The sequence below is a fragment of the Lissotriton vulgaris genome, chromosome 1_1 (genome assembly GCF_964263255.1).
Source record: "Lissotriton vulgaris chromosome 1_1, aLisVul1.2, whole genome shotgun sequence".
NCBI lineage: Eukaryota > Metazoa > Chordata > Amphibia > Caudata > Salamandridae > Lissotriton > Lissotriton vulgaris.
The window spans coordinates 712,638,484-712,662,961 of NC_141685.1; the positions used below are offsets into that span (position 1 = coordinate 712,638,484).

Consider the following 24,478-nt stretch of genomic DNA (forward strand, 5'->3'; position numbering starts at 1 on the left):
ACTGTTGAGGTGGTCCATTTCCCTACAGGGGATGGACTTTACGGCGGAGCACCGCCCTGGTACAGAACACGCCAATGCTGATGGTCTGTCCAGATTCTTCCGCCTTAGTGATGAGGACTCCCAAGAGGTTGGGTAGTTCTCCCCACTTTCAGCTGGAGGGGACACGTGTTAGACCTGACACCCTTGGCGTGGTTATTCCCCCATCTTTTTGCCTCTGACTCATGTATTTTTGATGCTGTGCTGGATTTCGTTTTTGCTGATTTAGATGCTTTGGACACTCTGCCACTGCTGATCAGTGTCAGAGTGTAAGTGCTCCCTCTGTAAATTGTCATATTGATTGGGTATACCCGATTGGCATATTTGTATCACCATGAAGTCCCTAGTAAAGTGCACTGTGTGTGCCAGGGCTGGTGATGACAGATGCTACTAGTGGGCCTGCAGCGCAGATTGCGCCACCCACATGAGTAGCCCTAAAATGGTGTCTCAGGCCTGCCAGCGCAGGGCCTGTGTGCAGTCAGTGGACTGCCATGTCCGCCTGGCCAGTGTCCCCACTGGCTGGGCCTAACCCTTCCCTGTCTGTGCACATCAGCCACCCCTATGGAAGGCTCAAGGTACCCCCCTGGGCAGGGTGCAATGTATGGATAAGGTAGAGCATGTACTAGTGCAGGTAATATGCTCTGGTAGCGAGCAGCAGCCATTTTGTGTGCTCACTGCTGTAAGGCTGTCTTTCTCCATAGAGTAACATGGGGGAGGCTGGTCCCATTGGGTCCCAGCCTATCTTCCCATAGGAACAAGATGGAACTTAAGTGATTGATATCCCTGAACTCAGAATTTAATAACACATCTTTTAGGAAGGAATATGCTACTTACCAGTATGCATCTGTTCTTGGCATAGAGGGCTGCAGAGTGGTACATTATGAATAGATCGCCATCTGGTGTTGGGCTCGGATGATTGCACTTTGTTTTTCTCTTGGAGAGTCTTTTGTATCTTGGTGACTCCTCCCTTAGTTGGTAGTGCGCATGGGCATCGGCTCCATCCTTAGATTGTTTTGCCATAGTAGGGTTAGATGGAGTAGTATAGTAGAATACAGATAAGAGTGCCCATGTAAGTGTATCTAAATAAGATAGTGTTGGAACAGACACAGGTTTCCGGGGAGGCTGGGAGGGCATGTACCACTCTGCAGCCCTCTATGCCAAGAACAGATGCATACTGGTAAGTAGCATATTCCGTTCGAGGCATATGGGCTGCAGATGGTACATTATGAATAGACTATACAGCAGTTCTCTCCCTAGCGGTGGTCGCCCGTGTCTGTTGCAACTGTCTGAAACAATGTTTTTAATACTGCTTGTCCCACTCTAGCTTGTTGTGTTGTGTGCACATCTACACAATAGTGTTTTGTGAAAGTGTGCGGTGTAACCCAGGTAGCCGCTTTGCATATGTCATCTAGTGGAATGTTTCCCAGAAATGCCATAGATGCTCCTAGTTTACGTGTAGAGTGAGCTCTAGGAGGAACAGTTAATGTTCTCTTTGCTTTTAAGTAGCATATTTGAATGCATTTTACAATCCACCTGGCAATGCCCGCTTTGGAGATGGGATTGCCTTTATGTGTGGGAGAAAACGCAACAAATAGCTGTTTTGTCTTTCTGAAAGTTTGTGTTCTCTCTATATAGTACAATATGGCCCTCCTAACATCCAGTGTATGTAGGGCTCTTTCCGCTACTGTTTGTGGTTTTGGAAAGAAAACCGGTAATTCCACTGACTGATTGATGTGGAATGCTGAAATAACCTTTGGTAAGAATTTTGGGTTTGTTCTAAGAACCACTTTATTTTGGTGTAGCTGCATAAATGGTTCCTGAATCGTAAAAGCCTGCAGTTCACTTACTCTTCTAAGTGACGTGATAGCTATGAGGAAGGCCACCTTCCATGTGAGGAATTGTATTTCACACCTATGCATAGGTTCAAAGGGTGGCCCCATTAGTCTGGTAAGCACTATGTTGAGATTCCAGACTGGGGAAGGTGGTCTTCTTGGTGGAATGACTCTTTTGAGTCCTTCCATGAAAGCTTTAATTGCTGGTACTTTAAACAGTGACAGGTGTTGTCTGTTTTGTAGGTACGCCGCTATGGCTGCTAGATGAACCCTAATAGATGTATATGCTAGATTACATTGTTGTAAGTGTAATAAGTAGCAAATGATTTGTTTAGTGGATGCGTCCAGAGGGTTGATGTGCTTACTGTTACAGTGTATAGCAAACCTCTTCCATTTTGCTGCATAGCATGCTCTGGTGGTAGGACGTCTTGCCTGTTTAATGATTTCCATGCATTCTGGTGGTAAATCTAAATACCCAAACTCTATGACCTCAGGAGCCAGATCGCTAGGTTCAGTTGTTTGGGATCTGGGTGCATTATTTCTCCATGGTTCTGTGTAAGATGCATGGGTAATAATCTTAGCTTTTGATGTGGTACTTGTGAGAGTTGTAGCAGCGTGGTGAACCACGGCTGTCTTGCCCACGTGGGTGCCACTAGTATCATTGTCATTGAGTGCTGCTGCAGTTTCCTCACCAGTAGTGGAATTAGTGGTAGAGGAGGGAACGCGTAAGCAAATTTGTTGGACCAATTTATCCACAGTGCATTGCCCTGGGACCTTTGGTGTGGGTACCTGGATGCGAATTGTTTGCATTTTGCGTTTTGATGATTTGCAAACAGATCTATCTCTGGTTGCCCCCATTTTTGGAAGAATGGCTGTAGTATTTGGTCGTGCAGTTCCCATTCGTGAACTTGTTCTGACTGTCTGCTTAGGATGTCTGCTATTTGATTTTGAATTCCTGGTAGGTGTTCCGCTAACAGGTAGATTTTTTGAGGAATGGCCCATCTCCATATGTCCTGTGCTAGTTTGGACAGTTGGAGAGAGTGTGTCCCCCCCTGTTTTTGAATATAATACATTGCAGTCATGTTGTCTGTTCTGATCAGGACTGCCTTGTTTGTTATTTGCATTTGGAAAGCTTTTAGTGCTAGAAATATTGCTAACAGTTCTAGGTAGTTGATGTGCAGCTTCTTTTGCTGCGCACTCCACTTCCCCTGTACTGTGTATTTGTCCATATGCGCTCCCCATCCGGAGAGCGATGCGTCCGCTGTTATTATTACTTGTGGAACTGGCTCTAGGAACGACCGTCCTTTGGAAATGTTTTCTGTGTTCCACCACTTCAGAGAGCGATACGTCCGGTCGTTTACCAACACCAGATCTGTAATCTGACCTTGAGCCTGATTCCACTGTGTCGCTAGACACTCTTGTAGTGGGCGCATTTGTAGTCTGGCATGTGGTATTAGCAGTATGCAAGAGGACATCATGCCTAATAGTTGCATAAACACTCGTGCTGGTAGTGAGTGTTGTGGTTGAAATTTTTGTATTAACCCGACCATTGTCTGTACTCTGATTGGGTTGGGGTATGCTATTGCCTTTTCTGTGTCTACTGTAGCCCCCAGGTATTGCTGGATCTGGTTTGGTTGCAGGTGTGATTTTTTGTAGTTCACCGTAAACCCTAGGTGGTGCAGCAGTTGAATTGTCTTCTGTGTGTTGTGAAGACATTCTTCCTTGGATTTGGCCTTTATTAGCCAATCGTCCAAGTATGGGAAGACATGTATTTGTTGTCTTCTTAGGTGTGCTGCCACCACAGCTAGGCATTTTGTGAAAACTCTCGGTGCTGTTGTGACACCGAACGGAAGGACCTTGAACTGGTAGTGTTGTCCTTCTAACACAAACCTTAGGTATTTTCTGTGGGCTTTGTGAATTGGGATATGAAAGTAAGCGTCTTTTAGATCCAGTGTAGAAAGAAAGTCCCCTTGCTTCAGTAAAGGGAGTACTTGTTGGAGCGTGACCATGTGGAAGTGCTCCGAATTTATGTAAGCATTGAGAGGTCTGAGGTCTAATATTGGTCGTAGGGACCCGTCCTTTTTGGGGATCAGGAAGTATAGAGAGTATACTCCTGTTCCTTGTTGATCCTTTGGGACCTTCTCTATTGCATGCTTTTGTAGAAGTGCTAGCACTTCTTCTCTTAACAATGTCAAATGATCCTGACTCATTGGGCGCTGTTTGGGGGGGATGTTTGGCAGGGTAGCTGTGAGTTCTAGGCAATAACCATGTTGGATAATTTGTCTCACCCACTTGTCTGACGTGATGTCTTCCCAGACAGGTAGGAACTGTGATAGACGTCCCCCGACCGGTGTTATGTGGTCTGGGGGGAGATCTATGAAGTCACTGTTTTGGTGTTGAGGCGTTGCGGTTGTTATTATTTCCGCGGCCTCTACCCTTATTGTTGTTACCTCTGTAATTACCTCTTGAATTACCTCTGGGTGATGTTGGTGTGAAAGATGTGGATTGCTGATTTGTTCCTGTGTTTTTTGAGCCCCCTCTATAGGTGGATCTACGAAAGGAACCTCTGTGCGTTGGCTGTTGCAATGCTCCCATTGACTTAGCCGTTTCTGTATCCTTTTTCATCTTTTCTAATGTCTCGTCTGTACTTGAACCGAACAATGTCTTCTGATCAAATGGTCTGTTCAGTAGGGCTGTTTGAACTTCTTGTTTGAATCCTGAGATTCTGAGCCATGCGTGCCTTCTTAGCATGACACTAGTGTTAATAGACCTTGCTGCAGTGTCTGCTGCGTCTAACGCACACTTAATGGAAGTATTAGTTATTATTTTACCTTCCTGAATTAATTGGTCTGCCTTCTTTTGATGTTCTTTTGGAAGATGTGTGAGAAGTTTTTCTAACTCATCGTAATGTGCCCTGTCGTAACGTGCGAGTAGAGCTTGTGTATTAGCTATACGCCAGCTATTTGCTGCCTGTGATGCTACTCTCTTGCCTGATGCATCTATTAACTTCGACTCTTTATCTGGTGGAGGAGCCTCTCCTGTAGATAATGAGTTTGCTCTCTTACGAGCGGTTGAGACCACCAGCGAGTCTAGAGGTACATGCCCTCTAATAAATATTGGGTCCTTTGGAGCCGCTTTATATTTTTTATCGATTCTTGGGTTTAACACCCTGGCTCTCACTGGGTTTTCGAATATTTCTTCTGTGTGAGTGAGAAGACCCTTTAGCATAGGAAGAGTACCTGATGTTCTCTGTGCACTAGGTAGAGTCTCTAACAAGAAATCCTCTATCTGAGGTTCTGTGTGCATATCTAGTTTGTGATATTTTGCTGCCCTATTAATGAGCTGCACAAAACCTGTGTTATCATCAGGTGGTGAAGGCTTTGAGGGGTATAGCTCTGGGTCGTTGTCCTCATCTGACCCTACATCGTAATTTTCCCATGGATCTTCCTCATCCTGGATAGATTCGTCATCCCCTTGAGGTTCTCCCTCCCCTATATCACTGTCTACATCTGACTGAGGTGTAGCTGGTCTTGGTGTGGAGGGTGTAGGAATATGTGGCCTATTGTGAGGAATAGGAGAAGAGGGTGTGTCTTTAGGACGAGGAGAAGCAGGAGGAGTTATGTTCGTCCCCATTGTTCTCTTTTTTGGAGGAAGAGGTTTATCTTCTGACTGTTCACTCTTTCTCTTCTTCGTGACCACTTTCCCAGTTTGTGGGTCAATAAACAAGATCTTTTGCTTGGGATCTGTTTGTTGCTCTTGAATCGGTACCGAGGGTCCTGGTTCCGAGAGCTGTTTTTGTTTTCGATCCTCAGATCTTTCTGGTTTCGACACCGAATGTCTGCTCGATTCCGACTTTTTGGGTATCGAGTGTCTTTTGGGCGATACATCATATTTCTTTTTCGACATGGAATGTTTCGATACCGAGCTCTCCTTTATATGCCGCCTCGGTGTCGAAGTCGATGACGCCCTTTTCTCGGATCCGACGTGGTGGGATTCCGAGTGTTTCGGTTTCAGTTTCGGTTTCGTTGCCGGGCCCGAAGGCGGGGCGTCGGAAACTTTTTTCAGCGATTTGACCGGGCCCGAGGGCGGGGTCGTTACCGCACGGGGTCGGTTTTTCGGTAAGGGGACGTCGTCACTCACGGTTTGTTGCTCGAAGAGTTCTTCAACCTCCGACTGGTCCCCTTCCGACCCCGACTGGTCCTCTTCTTCCTCGATTTGTTCGTCTCCGAACAGCTCCGGGATCGCCTCCGCCTGCATTCTGGAAGCCTCGTGCCTTCGAGCTCGACGATTTCTGATCGTTAGCTTGGAGGAGAATGCTGCGCAGGCTTCGCAGTCCCTGGATTCGTGTTCAGGCGATAGGCAGAGGTTGCACACCTCGTGTAGGTCCTTGTGTGGGAACTTAGCACCACACGATGGACATTTTTTGAATGGAGTCCTTTCCATGGACTCCGGGCTTGACTGCGCCGAGAAAGGTCTCTTGTTCCTCGACGTAGATCCAAGTTTTTCTCTTCTATTTTGAATTTGTAACGCGTCGGAATGGAAAAGAACGCGTTCGCTAACAATACCGTCGAATTGGAAAGGGAATACGCGCCGAAAAATCACTTTCTTCAGAAGTTGATCTGGAGCGTCTCGATCTTCATCCGAACCCGATGGCGGAAAAAAACAATCTAAGGATGGAGCCGATGCCCATGCGCACTACCAACTAAGGGAGGAGTCACCAAGATACAAAAGACTCTCCAAGAGAAAAACAAAGTGCAATCATCCGAGCCCAACACCAGATGGCGATCTATTCATAATGTACCATCTGCAGCCCATATGCCTCGAACAGGTTGTTTTTGAATTCTGTGTTTGAGAATAGTACTTTTAGAAAGTGGCTGTTCTCTTGTCTAACCTTTCTGTGTGCCTGGGACTGGTTGTGGATTGACTGCCTGGGTTAAGGATGACAGGGTTTGCAGAGCCTCCAAGGGGTTACCCCGTGGAGGAAAGGCCGCATCTGCTGCCAGGGGAGTGGGAGGAGATGGCCTCTGATAGTGCCGGGCTGTGCCTGCCTGACCACCCTGCTGGCTCCCCCTCCTGCGGACCAACTGTCACCTCTGACCCTGATACTGACAGGCTGAAGGAAACCAGAAACACTCCAGTGCTCCAGCGACCCTAGAACTGGTTTAGACCGGGCTCAGGGCCCCCTTGCACAAAGACTTCAAAGGACTTCAAAGACTTTTTGGGGTATAAGAGAAGGACCCCTGACTACAGATTTTCAGATTCTACAATCAAGAGGAACCTCTGCCAGAAGAAGGACTGCTGAAGGAGCTGATGGAAGATTGCCTTGCTGTGTGCTTTAAGGGCTGACCTATCCTGCTATCCAACTGAAGGAGAGGAGAAGAAAGGGACTTTGCTGTGTGCTGTGGCCCTGCCTGCTTGAACCTGCCAAGACTTTGCTGTGTGCTGTGTCTGCAATTTGAATCTCAGAGGGCCTGAGAAGAGCTGGCCTCCTGTTGGGAACCCAGGGTTAAAGGTTCCTAAAGCTTTGCCAAATCACCGTTAAGAGCGCGCTGTGTTTGACTCTCAGCGCGTGTTTGCTTAACTGCTGGCTGGGGGAGACGATCGATGTGCTCATCGGCACATATTTAAAGGTGACCGGAGGATCGTGGTAACCCCCACCCTGCGGCGAGAATCATCTCCAGCGAACTGGTGGCCTTTGTGGGAGGTCTAGTCACGACCTGTGGCCCTGAAGTGCTTGCCGCCTTGTCATCGCCGCTGCCCGGGGCCAGCAATACCCTGAGAAACTTGCCGTTCCTTGCCGGGACCGCAGCGACTGGGATCGAAGCCGCCGCGCTCCCATTGGCTAAGGAGATCGAGCCCCCCCCAGAGAATGCCGCGCTGGGATTGGCCCAGCGCCGCCGCGTCATCGTCAGCGGCCGCGCACTGATTGGCTGCCGGCCTTCGCGTCATCTGCAGCTTATCCCGGGAGCCGCGCTGTCATTGGCTGACTCCCGGGTGAGTGTAGGGGCTCCTCTGAGGAGCCGCGACCTCATTGGTCTAACCCCCGGAAGCCTCGCTGAACGACGCTGAAGCCGCGCTTGAGGCGGAGAAGTGACCGGTCCTCGCCGAGGGAGACTGGAGCGTCCCGCACCCCTGGCCAGCCGTCCCCCCACAAGGTGAGCAGCACCACCTCCCCCGCCGCTCGTTGGATTGCCGAGAGCGGACGGGAGAGGAAAGGGGACCGGCCGGGGCGGGGACGCGTGCGATCTGCACGGCGCGGTGCGCCTGAATCCATTGGGGCTGCGAGGCTGAGCGTGATCGGCAGGAAAGGAGTCCCAGGATTATCTGGTGAGGCGGGTTTGCCGCGCTTGGGGCTCATTGCTTCAGAAGGCTGATTGGTGATAACTTAGCCCATTGGCATTGCTTGACTGCTCGTTTTTAAACCTATGTGGGATAAATCAGTCATATCATTTTTAGATACTGATTAAAGAGACTTGAGACATTTGTTTTATATGAGAACTTCCTGAAACTAAGCACCACCATTAAGATTAAGTGCAACCTTTTTATAACAAAGTGATTATCGTGCAACTGCCTTATTTACATTGCTGAACCTAGGTAAAGTTATATATTTTTATAAAATATACTTACCTGTGTGGTCTCAGTTTGTGGTGGATTGGGGATTATTGTTGTGTTGAGTGCAATTATTATACACATTGCCTTGGGGATAAGCCTGCCTGCTCGCGCCAAGCTACCTAGAGGGAGAGCGGAGGTTATCTACTGTGTGTATTCCTTCACCCTGACTAGAAGCAAGGGTCCCTACTTGGTCTAAGGTACTTACCTCTGCCAACTAGAGACCCCAGATCTAACAGCGGGTATAATAAAATGCCAGTCTGGTCCTGAAGAAGACTGCAAAGCTTTGGGGTTACGTCGACAAACGTCGACAAGAAAGGGCCCCCATGCGGTCTTCCTCAAGATGTGGAGTGGAGAATTGGAGTTTGTACTTGGAACAAAGGGAGTGGTTGGGGTCTATGTTTTTAAAAAGCACTGTTGCTTCGGATTTTCAGCACCTCATAATAGGTTGAGAGCTACACAGAGGAAGCTAAAGAGAACCATGTCCTCAGCTTGCAGCCAGTGAAGATTTCTCCAAGCTTCAGATACATGGTCACATCTTCAAAATATCTGGTCTACTCCTGTGCCAACATTTTGATGCCCCGTACAGTAGTAAGAGATTATGAAGAAAGACCCAGGATGAAGCTTTTATAAAATCAAATATACCTAAGAATTTTCACATAACTAATTAACACCTGAGCTGTAAATCTCTAGCCTGCACATGAAGGCGACTTACAGGAAATATTTACAATATCACAACCATTATTTTGAAGCAAATGAGCTCGATATAGGGTTTAAAACCACAGTTGGCCCACGAATCTTTCTGAACTCCTTGGCTCCTTGTTATATGGAAAAGTAGTCATTCCATCTTATCTTACGAATGAACTCATGAATGTTGTATGCATTGCATACAAATGGAAAAAAACAATCATTCCTCATATTTAAGTATATAACCAAAAATGCAGTTTGTTGAAATCAAAGAAAGTTAGACTCAAGAGAGAACGAAAGGGAGGAAGGAAGGAAGTTAGAGGTGTGTTGATACATCAGTGAATGGACGGATGGACGGAAAGATGGACAAATGGCTGGTTGGAGAGAGGGATTGAGAGGATGGATGGGGAAAAGAGTAAATGGAGAGAAGAATGGAAAGATGGGTGACAGAAAGGATTCATGGATGAATAGAACAATTATAGATAAGAGAAAGAATGGATGGATGGATGACTGGACAGAAGGAAGGATGGATGGGAACAATTAAGATGAATGATGGATGAAGAGTAAAAAGAGTGGATAGAGAAAGGATTGTTGAAAATAAGAACGGATGGGAGTAGAGAAGGAAGGACAGAAGGATGGAGCAAAGGATTGACAGATAGATGACTATAATCAGTCAACCGAGGTGTAAAAGAAATCCTTGGCCACTTTATTTTAAGAATTGCCACTGGGAACCAACCAAACGAAAGCCGGTCTCTCTTGCCTCCCTCACACAATCCGTAACCACTCGGGATGTGGTTCAAATAGCAAAATAGTAGTTTATTTTTCTGGCTTTCCCCTGGTTTGTTTTAAGAGTTTTTAAACTTTGCACAGCCCCTTATGCTTTTTAAAGCACTCTACGTGGGAAAAAGCAAATTAAAATTAGATGATGTTTCTGCCAAATACAGCCCACATAAATAGTGCTTCGATGCCAACAGCCTGAATGCTATTAATTGCAGCTTGTTTGCATATATTCCTCTATCAATTAAGGGTTGGCGGTTACTCCGCACTTTCTCCAAATGATGTAATGAACATTTATTTACAAAGATGTTCTTCATCAAACCGTCTACATATATTAAGCGCCCCTCAATTCTAGAATGTGACTACACTAACATTTATTATAAGGAAACACTCAATTAAATGGATAATACTTTATTTGTGTCTGTTAAAATAATTATTTATCTGGTACAACTAATTTATTAGCAGTTTTAGACAACAAATACACTGGACATATAAAAAACAATACTGTGTTCTAATTGGTGTACTATGTTATTGATAGTTCTATATGACATGAATGGCACCAGTGTGGTGTGTACGCCAGGTGAACTGTCTGGAAGAATGTAGCAGCATTGGTCTGAACTATGCTACATGTGTGTTGGTCACGACTCTTACCAGGGACGCACACCTGGGCACTGCTTAATTTTAGCCGGTGGTTGCCGGTGGGGACAACCAGAACTTATTTTTGGGAGGCGGCATTTGCTATTCCGCATGAGAGATTTACAAGGCCAGGGAAAAATACACAAATTGGAAATACAGAGAAGGAGAAAGTTGAAAACACCATCACAAAGAGAGAAAGCAAGATCCTGCAAGGCTGTCATGAAGGGGAGAGAGTATGGTAAGGGATTAAAGAGGCATGAGGTGGATTTAAGATAACCAGCTTTGTCATTAGGCACACCAACATGTAGTAGCGCTGACCGGGGGCTTTTAAGCTAAACTTGAGGCGCGGCACTCTTTCTTTCACAAACTAGGAGCTGGACCTGGGTCTCAATAGCTTGTTTACAATGGTCAAGTTCAGGCAGCGGGTCCAAGAGGCACAAGAGGTGGGAAGGTATATTTGGCGAGGGATTAGGGAACCAGCAGTCCTAAAATGTTAAAAGCAGTGTTTGTGCTGCTGAAAGTTCGATAATGTTTGGGTTTGTAGTGGATGTGACCATATGCAAGTACAAGAAGGAATGACAATGGGATCACACAGATGGGGTATAAGAAGGTGCCGCTGGGAGGGTTGGTTGAGGGTTCTGTAGAATGACATGGTTGAAGAGGGGTGGCCTGTGGCAATGAGGAGGAGGCACAGAACTGTGGGTGGCGGCATGGAAGAGATAGGGCTGTTTCTGATATGCCTTGTGCTACAGTTAGTTCATCAGCTTGAAGTAGGACGTAGAGAGATATGAGGCTGGAAAAGAGAGTGGGAAAATCAAGAATAAGTATGTACTGGGTAAGCTGTCTGGGTTAAGGTTATTGGTGTGTAAGTGTAATAGCATAAATATTGTTATAAACGAAAGGCTGCTATAGGGAATACAGTGCTCTATTTACATAAAGGGACAAGCTGATATTTTGAGACATAGTGCATTTTAGGAAAAGAACAAGGTGATGTCTTGTGACAAGATTAGTTTACGTATGAAAATGGACTCTGGTATTTGTGGGAAAAAGGCTTATTCTTAGAAACTACGATATGATGTCCCTGGCTGATATAAGATGGAGCCTTCAAAAGGGAGTATCTAGGCATATAATGGCAATTACTACCATACATTAACACACAATAAATAACGGTACATGGGCACAATGTGAATCTATATACTTAAAGTGGCAAGTTGGTATTTCTAGACACCTTTAGTGTTTTTTTACGAAATGTCAAGATGGTACTTGGTGAGGAAATGTGCATGCAGACGTTTAAAGTAGATATTTGTGGACAGTATATGTTTAACAAATATAAGAAGCTTACATTTTGGGACAAAACTGATGTATTTAGAAAATGTTTCAAGCTGGCATTTAAATTAGGATTTCTCCTTAACTAGGTCATTTATTGCTGAAGGTAAGGCATCATTTCTGTGACTGCAGGTGGCATTTGTTTATTGCTATTGGGCAGTTATTTTATGACTGGTGCTAGAACCTATAAGATCGATGTAACATAGTTCTGATATCTGAGTAAGAATGATTTAATCTAAGGGAGAAGTCTGCAGCCAATGACCTGGAATTGGTCTACCTTCTTCACTTTTTACGTCATATCGCTCCTTCCACCTGAATGAGGAACTATATGATATGACAGATAAGCCACCTGGGCTGAGAAAAATAAAAGGAAGTGAAAACTAGACTTGTTATCGTTTAAAACAAATGATGACAGCTCTTATCATACCGCATAGCCAATATATCTCAACTGCCAGCAAAATTGGTATATTCAGGGCTGGCTCTAGGGCGGTGCGACCGATACCACTGCACCGGGTGCTGACTCTTCGAGGGCGCCATTGTTTTGAAGTATTTTATGGTTTTAAAAGCACCTGCTGCTGCATTGCCTAGCCTCCGGAAATTTTCATGCAACAATAAAAATGTCAAGATAACTTCCTGGATAGAGAAGGAGTTTTGTCTAGTGGAAGTTTTAACTCATTTATGGTAGCACAGAGGGTTACTATGCCGGCTGCAAAGAATGTGTGACATGCAGATCACAAAGTGCATATAGTTTAAATAGGTCAGTGCTTTTGTCAGAGAGATCCTTTTGTTACTAGCAGTGTAGATGTTAAAATCTCAACATGGAACATTGCGCTAATAACTGTCATCAAAGAGCTGCAAGCAAACTGCGTGGATAGATTAGAGCATTATGATGTTTTCCTTGTCTTTCATTATTCTAATGTTTCAAAAAGGGTTCATTTCGGTAAAATAATCCTCATTACTAAATGTAACCCCCAACCATGGGCTTCTCCAGACCAAACACTCTTAAACTATACTGTCTACCAGTACGAATGACATGTGACTCACCTTGTAGTCTTTTGGCTTATGTAACATTTCCTATACACTGATTTACACATGTATGATTGATTGTCTCTGTGTAATGTGTGTGATATAAAGGGCTCTGACATCCTACACTGGTATAGGTGGCGCTATATAACAAATTAAATACATCTGAGAGTGAGTGGTTATGAAGATTTGAGGGAGCACTGTTAAAGGGTAGTAGTGAGGGAGTCTGTGGAAGGCTTCCATGGGGGGGTGCCAACAAAGATTGTTGCACAGGGCGCCACCAGCGCTAAAGCCGGCCCTGGGTATGTTTACCATTGTTCTATGTGGCCATTTCAATGCCATCACAGAACTACATAAACAATTTTTATTTTTTTTATTTTTTTTTAGTTATTTACAGCGCGAACTAGAGCGGAGACATCGGGTATCAGAGCGCTCTACATGAGCACAAGTTTTGTTGCAGATGAACACATTCATTTTTGTTAGGCACGGGGAGATTAAGTGATTTGCCCAGAATCACAGGATGTTGAGCCTTGGTGCCGAGGCTTGAGCTGGTTCCCCAGCTTCGCAGTCGACTGCTCTAGCCCTAAGGCTACATTTCTTATAGGACTCACTGTATGGAACTTATCTTATGGGGATGATTATTATTTTTCCATTTAAAAATCGTGCCTGGAACCATCTATATGAGGGCACTTCAATTTATTACAACGGTTTACAAGTTAGGATTACACCAAGATGGGAACTGGGTTAAAGAACACGTTAAGAAACATACTCTCAGTCACATATAATGCTTCCAACCTAGGTACATAGAATTTTTATGGTGTTTAGTCGAGGATTTGGGAAAAGGTGAACCTTGAGCAGAGAATCTCTATTCAATCCCTTCTTCAGTAGAGTATTGCACACTCAGAAAACATTTTTGTTTAGTTAACCTCTTTGTTAAACTGTATTTTAAATTACACTATTTGTCTTAATTTTTAGCAAATTGTTATTCGATGGACAAACTCTGGTTGGATGGGGTGTTTGATATTATAAACAGACTGTGTAGTATTTAAGTGAAATAACACTTCCAATACTTGTACTTAATATTTATTTACCACCGAGAAGCCACACTCCAACGTGGACCAGCAGAACATGGATTGCTGATCTTCCTCTCGTCAGTCTATGGTCTTGGTTGGGTTCACTTAAAAACTATACCAAACATGTTCTAAGTTTTTTTTAAATGTAATGTCGTCACAGGACTGATTGAAACCGAATGCCACAAAGGCCCCAAATTACCACTTGAAACACCTTTGTCCATTGTTTTCCCAGAGCCTTGTCCCAGCTAGTCTTTTTTTTTTTTCCTTGATGCATTCCTCCTAACAGTAGAGCTTGTCACTAATGCTGCCCAACTCTTTACATTTCAAATTGCGTTCCCCATGATAGGGGTAACTGCGATGTTATTTAACCGCATCGCTGCTGCGGCGATTTTTGCGCTGTGCGGCAAATTGCCATTTTGCTGGTGTCATGACGAGCTCAGCTCGTCATCAGCACACGACACCCGTGGGTGATGACGAGCTGAGCTCGTCATCAGCATCGAAAGGGTTAAGGAGGCATAGAGGCTAGGTTACGAGTAACACACGCCTTAATAGCTACCTCCTTGCAATGCTGTACTTCAAGTCCCTTTTACTTGACATTTCTTCTCATGTAGGCTTCACCTCCCTTCTAAAGCAAGTAATATTTTTTGGGGCAACTTACACCAACTATAATTCAAAAGGGAAGTGGTCACTGCGTGTCCAGGGAAATCCAGAGAAATTAAGGCATCTCTTATGCTGGACATACCATACGATAAATGCAGCCCACTGCTCACTGGCAGTCCTAGACACCCATCTGACCTTCTTAAAGGGCAAACTATGCTGCTACCCAGCTGATAAAGCTACTCTAGAGGTTTGACAAGATCTTCCCCACTCACAGAGAATGTCTCTATTTCCAGCAACCTGCCTGCATCAGATTAAATAAAAGTGTGCAATATCATCTTCGAAGCTGTCAACTTGAGCACCCCTCTTCAACTTCAAGAAAACTCTAGTTCTCCAGTAGGCCACATCCACATCAGCAACATCACTAGGCTCGAGAAAAAAAGGTGAAGAATACAGGATGCAAAGGCCTTTTTTCTGATGTAATAAGCACCAAAAATTTGGACCTCTATTACTTACCAAATCTAGTGAATCAGGAGTTCTCTTTGTTTCTGAATGAAATGGAGACCAACCCTGCATGCAAGACCTTATAAGATGCTTGAGTAGGCAATGTGTCACTTCCCACAACCCTGTTTCCATTTCCCCTGCACTCTACTTGCAAGACCCCTTTCGGTCTCCTTCCTGACATGTTCCCTTATATTCTGCTCACTTATGCTCCCATACGCAAGGTCACTGGTCTATTGTGTTGTTATGCTAGACTTGCACATTAAAAAAGTAACTTTTTTGACTTAATATCAAGGTACATTTAAAGTCTTAGTGCACGTTCTATAGGAGCATTTCATCTCCGGGCGACTCCCACCAGAGATCAACACCACCATCTTGAGGCCTGGCTTTATAGCATGAGTGAAGACTCTTCACCTCAAGAACACATTTCCTGTGACTGAATTCCCTCAACCGAATACCTCTAACTGGAGTTACACCCTTCACAGTAAGACCACTCTTCTATCACGGGCATGGAGTCAAGCATTCTCATCCCCTTACTTTCATTCTCTGTTCACAACAGTTTTTCAATTGTTTTCACTGGTTTTTCCTTAAGTCAATCAGGCTGTACTTGTGTGGTTCGGTCCTTTCAGGCTGAGAAGAAATTACTTTTCATCCTTCGGTTTTGTATCATATACTTCTGAATGTGGAAATGTAGCTATTAGCAACAGTGTAATGTATTCGATAATCACTTTGGTTCCGCTGCCACAACGTCCGGAATCTTAAAAATACAGTGAGTAAATATAAGTGTACACACTGACCAATGCCTCCTGCTAGGAACCAGGTGCCCCAAAGACCCTCCAAAAAGCCCTACTTTAACTTTTCATAAAGAAGTCAATTTCGGGTAAAATAATGCCACCCTACCTTAAATTACCCCTATTTCAGAAATAATTCAGAGAGGAAGTTCAGTTCCATGTATCAAATTGTCTAGAACATATATCTCACATGCTTCCAAAGGAGATTTAAACAAAAGCCTGAGAATACCGCGGATTAAGCAGCAAACCACGACTTTCAAGTCATATTCTGAGTACCATTTTTTTTTATCGTACATTCTTTTTATTGGTATTTTGTTATATACTGATTCCAAACACTGTAGATGATCAACAAGAATGCACAGTAAAGTTTCTGCGTGCAATACAGTGTGTCTTCGTATCAACATCAAGCATTGTCCTTAATTATAATAGTATTCTGAAGAAACTGTTTAGAGCGGGTGTGTGATAATGAAGGCCTTTGCCTGTAATTGATCTATAGTCAGGGTGTGTTTCAGTGATGCTGATGTAAAAGGACACGACTCAGTGTATCCTAGCGGGGGTCATAACACTTCAACAGGGGTAACTACAAATGGGATACACTGTATAGGAAAAGCTGCTTTGTGTTAGGGGCAGGTGGGCTATTTGTTTGGTTTCCATTCCTGGACTGCACGGATCTGGATTCGGGAGGGAGTGACTAGATTAGGTACCAACAATTATTATTCATGTTTGGCTGGTGGCCGTACTCTACAGATTAGTGGTCGTCAAGGGGGGTGAGGGGCGGGGGTACGCTGGGCGTCATCCAGGTGCGCATCCTCATGCGTGGCCTGAGAGAGGGACGGGGTGGTATGTGCAGGTGATGCATTTGTTGCTTCCCGTTTGAAGGTGTGGAGTAGTGTCGCCCATTGCATAGATATGTGGTGTTTGCGAATGCCTCAGATTTCTTAAAAGTCTTAACACCTCCTCTTCTGATGCTCCCCATTTATTAACTGCCCCCTTCAGGCCGCCAGTGGTGGTCCCGCCGGTGTCCTCCAGTGCATTGCTATACTTTTCTTGGTTAATAGGATAGCTAGGGATGCGAATCGAGTCTCCACTTTTTGGTGTTTTCGACGCCTGACTATACCCAGTGCACAGGCCTCCCATGTGTTAATATCTGTAAGCCATGTTACCTCGAGCAATGCGGTATGTGTCATGGTCCAATATGTCTGGAGTATCGGGCAGCTTCAGAACATATGGATAAAGATGCTCTGGGTTCTGGGCACCTGGGGCAGGTAAATTGTGTGTTTGGATAATAGCTTTGGAGCGTTTCGGGTGTCAGATTTGCACGGTGTACTATAAAATATTGTATGTTTTTGAAGCAGTAATTACGGGACACTTTTTTCTGAAATTCTAGCGCCCGTTCCCATTCTTAATCTTGGAGGGGCCTCTGGTACTCCACTTCCCATTTTTCACGAAGTGGGGTGAGGGTGACAGCGCCCAACGCTCGGATCGCCTTATACAGCCATGTCACTAAGTATCGCCCGGGGCCCATCTGTAGGATTGCGTGTACGTGGGTGGTTCTGTGTGCCAAATATGACGGCAATCTGCCAGCAGCTGCTTATGTATGAGAAATTGTCCCTTTGGGAGGTCTGTATCAGCTGCAAGCTCTGCAAATGTCTGCAGTTGGCCTTTTGCAAACAGGGAGCCTGCTTCTGTAAGTGAGTGTTCGGTCCACACGTGTAGCGGGTGTGCTGTATAATGAACTCCGCCACTAGGAAAACCCACCAGGGGTTGCAGGGGGGGGGGGGGGAGGGGGAGTACCTAGGGGCAAAATGTGTCATCCTATGCACGCGCTTCATACATATGCACGCTACTGTTAATTGGAGCGGGAAGTCCTGCATGGGTTTAGCTTCTGGTAGCAGCATGCGGTGAATCATTGGGGCTTGAATTGTCCCTCATTCATGTGGGTTTCTCCTAGCACACGGTCTGCTGTCCATCGCGACATCCATTGCGGCTGGGCCGCAAGGAAATATGCCTCAAAGGAGGGGGCACCCAGTCCCCCTTGATCCATTGGTAGCTGTAGCTTGGCTAGGGCTATCGCCTACTAGCCACCCCCAGATGACAGTACCAAGGAGGGTATCTAACTCCTGAAAAAAGGAACAGGGGAACCACTGAGAGATTAGGTAAGTAGTATAGCAATTGTGGGACCAAAATCATTTTGGTCACCGCAATATTCCCAATGCGGGCCAGTGGGAGAGCTTTTCAGAAATTTACAGAGGATCAAAACCTGTCAGTGCCCTGCGATGGTTTCCCTCGTACAGGTCTTGCAGCGTATGGTACAGATGCACTGCCAAGTATCGTACTGCTTGGGCGCTTCATGAAATGTATATTCCTTTCATTTGCACTTGTCAGGGGGAGGTTGTCTGACAGCAGATATATTGTGGACTTAGCCCAGTTGACCTTTAGGCCCACTAAGGACTCAAAGTCTAGCAGGGTAGCGAGTATCGGGGTGAGGTCCAATGCAATGTCTTGGACGTAAATGAGCAGATCATCTGCGTATAATGAAACAGTATGGACCATACCTGTGATTGGAATTCCCCACTGCTTACCTTCCTTGCAAATACAAATCGCAAGTGGCTCCATCGCTATAGCGAACAGCAATGGGGAGAGTGGGCAGCCACGTCTTGTGCCTTTTAGTATCGGGAATGATGGGGATATGTGATGCCAAAGCTTCACTCAGGAGGTCGGCGTGGTGTATATGAGCTTGGTGTAGGCCAGCAGACGAGGTCCTATTCCCATCCGCTGTATTACCTGAAGGAGGTAAGGCCGAAATAAAGTATCAAAGGCCTTTTCAAGATCCAGGACCAGGCATGGCGCGTGGGGGAGATGATTCCGAACGTGATCCTGGACATGAAACAGGCGCCAAATGTTGTAGGAGGTGTTTTCCCCGGTACAAACCCACATTGGTCGGGGGATTATTATCGTTGGGAGGATTGTGGAATATCTGTCGGCTAATATTTTTCCATAGATTTTATAAACCACTGGTAGCAGGACTATGGGTCGATATGATCCTATGTGATAGGGATCCCTGTCAGGTTTGAGGAAGGAGACTATTACGGAGTCACACATGGATTGTGGTAGCTCGCCCTCATCTAGTGCTGACTGTTATAGTTCCACCAGCTGAGGAACCAATTGCGTTGGAAATGTGTGACAGTATTTTAGTGGAAGGCCATCCAGACCTGGCACTTTGCATGCAGCCAAGGCCTGTAGTGACTGCGTGACTTCTGCCACAGTTATACGTTCATCTAGGGTTCAACAAACATTTAGAGCTATACGATGTAAAGGGTGCATGCCTAGGAATCCGTTTAGTGGTTCTGGAGCTACTGGGTTAGGAGCGGCGTATAGTTGTGCATAGTGCTGCTGAAATACTTCCATCAAGAAGGCTTGTGAGTGGACTAGGGTTCCTGCTGCATTGCGTATCGCAGTGATTGGTGGCATGGTAGTGTCTTGCTGCACAAGCACACCTACTCTGTTACCTTAGCTGCATGCATTCTGAAGTTATACCTGCGAAGATCTGCGAGCACCCCTGAGCACGCGATTTTAACTTCTGCTACTTGGGCTGGCATAGCCTCACCGCCGTCTGCTGCTTGCGTCAGTGTGGCTAATGCACATTCTTTTTCTATTATGCACCTCTCTAATTTTTTATGTACTCCTAAGATGTGTTGGATGCACATGCCCCTAATTACTACTTTGAATGCATACCATTCCGTTGCCCGGGAGGTCGCTGTGTGTGCATTTTCGCAGAAATAATTTTGTATATGTGTTGCTTGAGTTTACCTAAACACTGGGCACTCTTTAGGCAAGCGCCAAGTGGAGACCGGTGGCTTGGGTGGACACCAAGCTAAAGTGATCGTGTGGGAAACATGATCTGACAGGACACGACCCAGATATTCAGATTTCAGTATCTTGGGCAGTATGGGGAAAGAGCATAAGAAACATTCCAGGCGAACCTTAAGACCATGCAGTATTGAGTCGAATGAATAGATTTGTGTATCAGGATATTTGGATCGCCATGCATCTGTTGGTGCCCAGTGCGTTATCCATGCTGTAAAGCACTTTGTTTGTACTATTGCAGGGGAGGCTGGGTGTGGTGGGTAGGATCTATCCAGGAGTGTGTTTTGCACATAGTTATAATCCCTACCCAGTATCCATGGTGCCGGGGTGTGTGAGCTTAATTAGTGAGAGAATTAGGCCCAGAATTTACCCTGGTCTGTGTTTGGTGCATATATACTTGCCAGTACTATTGGTTGACCATCAAGAAGCCCCTGTAGTAGAGCATAGCGGCCCTCTGTATCTATTGTGTTAGACAATTCCTGGAATGGCACCCCTGGTCACAGCCAAATAAGCGTCCCTGCGCATAGGCCGACTATGTCATGTCACAGAATATCCCGCGCCATTGCTTGCGCAGATTTTCTAGTTCCTGTGCCACTAGACAAGTTTCTTGGAGCAGTGCGATTGCGCGTACTGCCATTTTATGTATGTATATACTGCGTATTGCATACGTGCCGTGTGCATACCTCGCAAGTTCAGTGTGAGAATTGTGATGTTGCCCTTATGCGACATGAGGGTATTTGGGGGGTCTGGGGAGAGATGTTACCACAGAGCGCGGAAGCGTGTTATGGTCCTCATCCCTCCCTATGCCTGATCCTGCCATCCTGGTTTAGCTGTAGCGCCTCATCTGCATGCGTGAGAATATACAATGTAGTGATGAATGACATGATAAGGAATAACAACTGGGGACCTATCGCAACTGGTGGTACGTCCAGACATAGCCTAGTATAACAAGATAAATCTAATGTATCGTAGGGGTTGCCGCCTGTGTCTGCGAGGAGGCTCAATACAGTGGCACTTGTAGGATCATCTTGCGGCAAGAATCCTCGTGAGAATCTGATGCTGGCTGTACGATTCTATCTGTCACATGTCTCAAGTGGTATTACGGTTCCGCTAAAAGAATTACACAGTTCCCCTAATCTGCTGTCACCAGGCTATATCAATGTATCAGCAGTCTGTGGTGTGACCAGTGGCAGGGTCTTAGAAGCCACCCGCGACACAGTCCCCTCACTTCTCTCCTCCTCTTCCGACAAGAAGATGGTGGACCTCTGTCTGTGTGTCTGTTGTAGGTGAGTGCGGTCGTAGCTTCGCTGCGGCCTGTAGGGCTTTCTGATATTCATTTATGATTTGCTCCAAGTCTGGCGATCCCATGATTGGTTATGGAGTTTAGGGTAGGTCTGCCTGCTTTGCCGTTTTCAGTGGTGTCTGTTGCTGCGCTGTGTTGAAGGATGCCTGACATTTTGATTGAGGGTTAGCCTCCACTAAATGCGCTCTTGGGGAGTGTTGCTGCTGTTCAGCGGGTCAATGTTGTGGGTATCCCGCACTCAGGTATCTGCACTCTGCAGTGGTCCATACGCCCTCCCGCATCCTGGTCGGTCAAGGGGGAAGGCAAGACAGGAGCCCCGGGCGGCAGCTTGCTTGTCTTCGCAGACTACGCTCCCGCTCCTCTCCACCTGCAGTCACTGCAACTGCATCCACGGCGAACCTGCTGCTCTCATTGGCCTCCGTTCTAGGGGCCCATTTGGTGGCTTATGTGAGTGATCGCCTTCTTCTGGGTATGGCGGCCACCATCTTGGTTCCGGGGCCGTCCTAGCTCGGTGCGCTCGTTAGCTCTGATCTACACCGACTACAGGGTAGGGAGCCCAGTATAGGTTTCCAGCTATGCTCCGGCGGCTGTGTGGTCATTTTCAGCTGCTTCGGCACGGTGTGAGCGTTGAATTTTGTGCCTGGTGTTGGAGCCTCAGTTCAGCACGTCCACCATCGTAGCCTGCTTGGCCACGCCCCCTTCAGAGTTCCATTCGTGGCCTTCTTCCTATATTGAGTTCATTGCATTCATCAGTTTTCATTCACCGGAGACCCCTAATTTTGACAAGCCTACATCTTCTTCCCTTGATGACGGATGGTACTCTTATCAGCGTTTCCACTAACGCTGCTGATGCAGGTTTTGTAACTGTTTATCCCTGAAGCTATATCACCAAACTTATGACTCATCTCACGTGGTGGCTCAGTGCCAGAACAGGAAGCAAACAAGTCCATAGGGAGAAGAGCTGGAGGTAAGGGAGGAGCTTTCAATTACTTTAGTACGTTATTGAGCATTCAAGTCATTTATGCTCTTATCGAAACATTACAAAGAATATTCTGATTTGAACAGGACCAGCTCAATTAACCATGAATTTAATGAGGATTAACTTGTGTTCTTCAACTAAAAAGTAAGCATTTTTGTCTGCAAAGTAGCACTGCAACCATAATTGCCTTCCACCTGTTTAAAGAAATGTTATTTTAATTAGGATTGTTGTAAAGTGTGGATTTGACACCTCTCAGTGAAAGGTTTTGTGTTTAAGGTAAACTGATGAGAACTTTTTGTACTGCGAGAAAAACATTTAAAAAATGAAAATGAAAAAAATGTTAATAGTCCTCATAAAGTTACAGGATTAAAATGATCATTTGGTTGGTGTACTACAGCAATATTTTTTTGATTCATTGTCAAACAGAAATGGGTCTGAGAATCTCACAAACAATAGATGCAATTGTCTGAATATAGATTTTCTTAAGAAAACTGAAAATATATTTAATACACTAGTTTTGCAACTACTGCCACCTTTAGGGAGGAGGGAAGATTAACCGCATGCGCGCTAGCGGAATTCCGCTAGCGCGCTGGGTTTTTCAAAATCGCACTTTGCGTGACGAGCTGGGCTCGTCATCAGTGTGCGAGCGGGCTACACCATGACGAGCCCAGCTCGTCATGAGTGTCGAAGGGGTTAGACTTCAGCAAAAGGCTGAACAAAATAACGCAGACTTTTCTTCACATGGAGGTGTAGGTGAGTGTGCCCTTAGAACAGACTTTGGACATCCACGAAGTAAAAAGTAAAAATAATAACTTTCTTAAATGCATTGCATTGTTGCTAATTGCTGCCTTTCCACATTCTGAAGTACATGCTGAAGAAACAGAAAGAATGAGGCCTTGTAAACCGGTTAGAATGTTGGTCTTTGAGGACTCTCCTTACTTTTCATAACTCCATTCACATCTTGTAGTCTTAAAGCATGAGGTCCTGGAACGAAGTCAATGAAACAGACTCAAAGCTAGACCTAAAACTACTGACCGTTTTTTGCTTACAATTGCAATTCAAAGGAATCTATTTAAATAGCACTAAAAGCCTCTTTACACAACAACCCAATTACAGTCTTTAAAATCAGGTGAAACCCTGCAATAAAATCCCTCCAGCCCACATATTAACCAATGAGAGCCACAAAAGGGCAAACAAATCACTTGTTCTCAGGATCCTTTCCTAAAATATAATATTCAATACAAGGGCATTCATTAAGTTTGATTTAAATGAAAAGTGACAAAAATGACACTAATCATGCACCTCCTCGAACCGACTATTCAAGTACTTGAAAAGGTTTACAATTCTCAGAAACCATATTGGCCAAATCTCCTGTTCACATTAGTATGCTTTATGGGAACCACACAAACAATTTAGCTAAAGTTTCCATGAGTCGACCATCAAGAACAATATTGGTGTATTTGCTTTTCGTGGTCTCTAGAATGGAATAAAAAACCTCTAAGTGTACAAGGATCGACCACTCACAATAAATGTATTGCAGAAGAAGAGAGACAAATGCAACATTGAATTTTCGTCCAAAAGATGGAAAAAACTGTGGCAAAATAAGTGCCTAGTACGATGCAAAAAATTCATGATGGTAGATGTACGGCAGTATAGAAAATGGTTACTGGTTACAGTAGGGTGAGAGGACTCTAATCGTCTATGAAACCCGTGCAAAAATAGAAAAAAATACTCTAAAATCATAACATTTAGAGGCAAGCGGTGACAGTACTAAGGTGTGGAGTCACAGAGGGCATGTTATAAAGAGCAGCATTAAACGCAGTCACCTTCTACATTTTACAAAATTGTGCCCTTAAACGAGGGACAAAATGGTAGTAAAAATTATCAGGCTTACTTAAGTGGACACAACTGGCTGCATTTTGAAATAGGTTACATGGTTATGGCACCTGCTGCAGAGATCTTTATATGTGCAAAAGGTTTCTAGATTCCTGAGTGATAAGCCAACCCTTGTGGTAAATGTACGTGCTAAAGAAGTGCGTGTGCTGTCTGGTAATTAGTTTGAGTCGTCATAAAACAATAAAGGGTTTAATGGACCTGCTGAAATGCACAGCATGAAACATGAAAGTCACAGATTTGTATATTGTTAAGCTCCTTGTGTTACCCATTGTTCACAAGTTATAATCCTAGTACTAAACTTCAGAGGGTTATTTGCAACAAAAAACTGAATATAAACTGCAAGGCACAAGCTTAGCACTGTGTAGGGTTTTCCTTATTCTCTTGCTATTCTGAAATTGTTGAGCTGGTTAACTGGGTTGTAATAATTAATTACTACTAATTGCTATATAAATGATTATTAGTGTAATGACAGCTATGGACAGATATATAAGAAAATCATAGAGGCCATACACAGAACTACAATATTACACCGGGAGCTTCGGAAA

General features: G+C 45.0%; 1 protein-coding gene across 2 annotated transcripts in view; it reads right to left on the reverse strand.

The window, feature by feature from the left end:
* The window catches only part of DENND1B (DENN domain containing 1B), a 1,279,546-nt gene that overhangs the window by 1,200,029 nt on the left and 55,039 nt on the right, over positions 1 to 24,478 (reverse strand). The window lies entirely within an intron of this gene.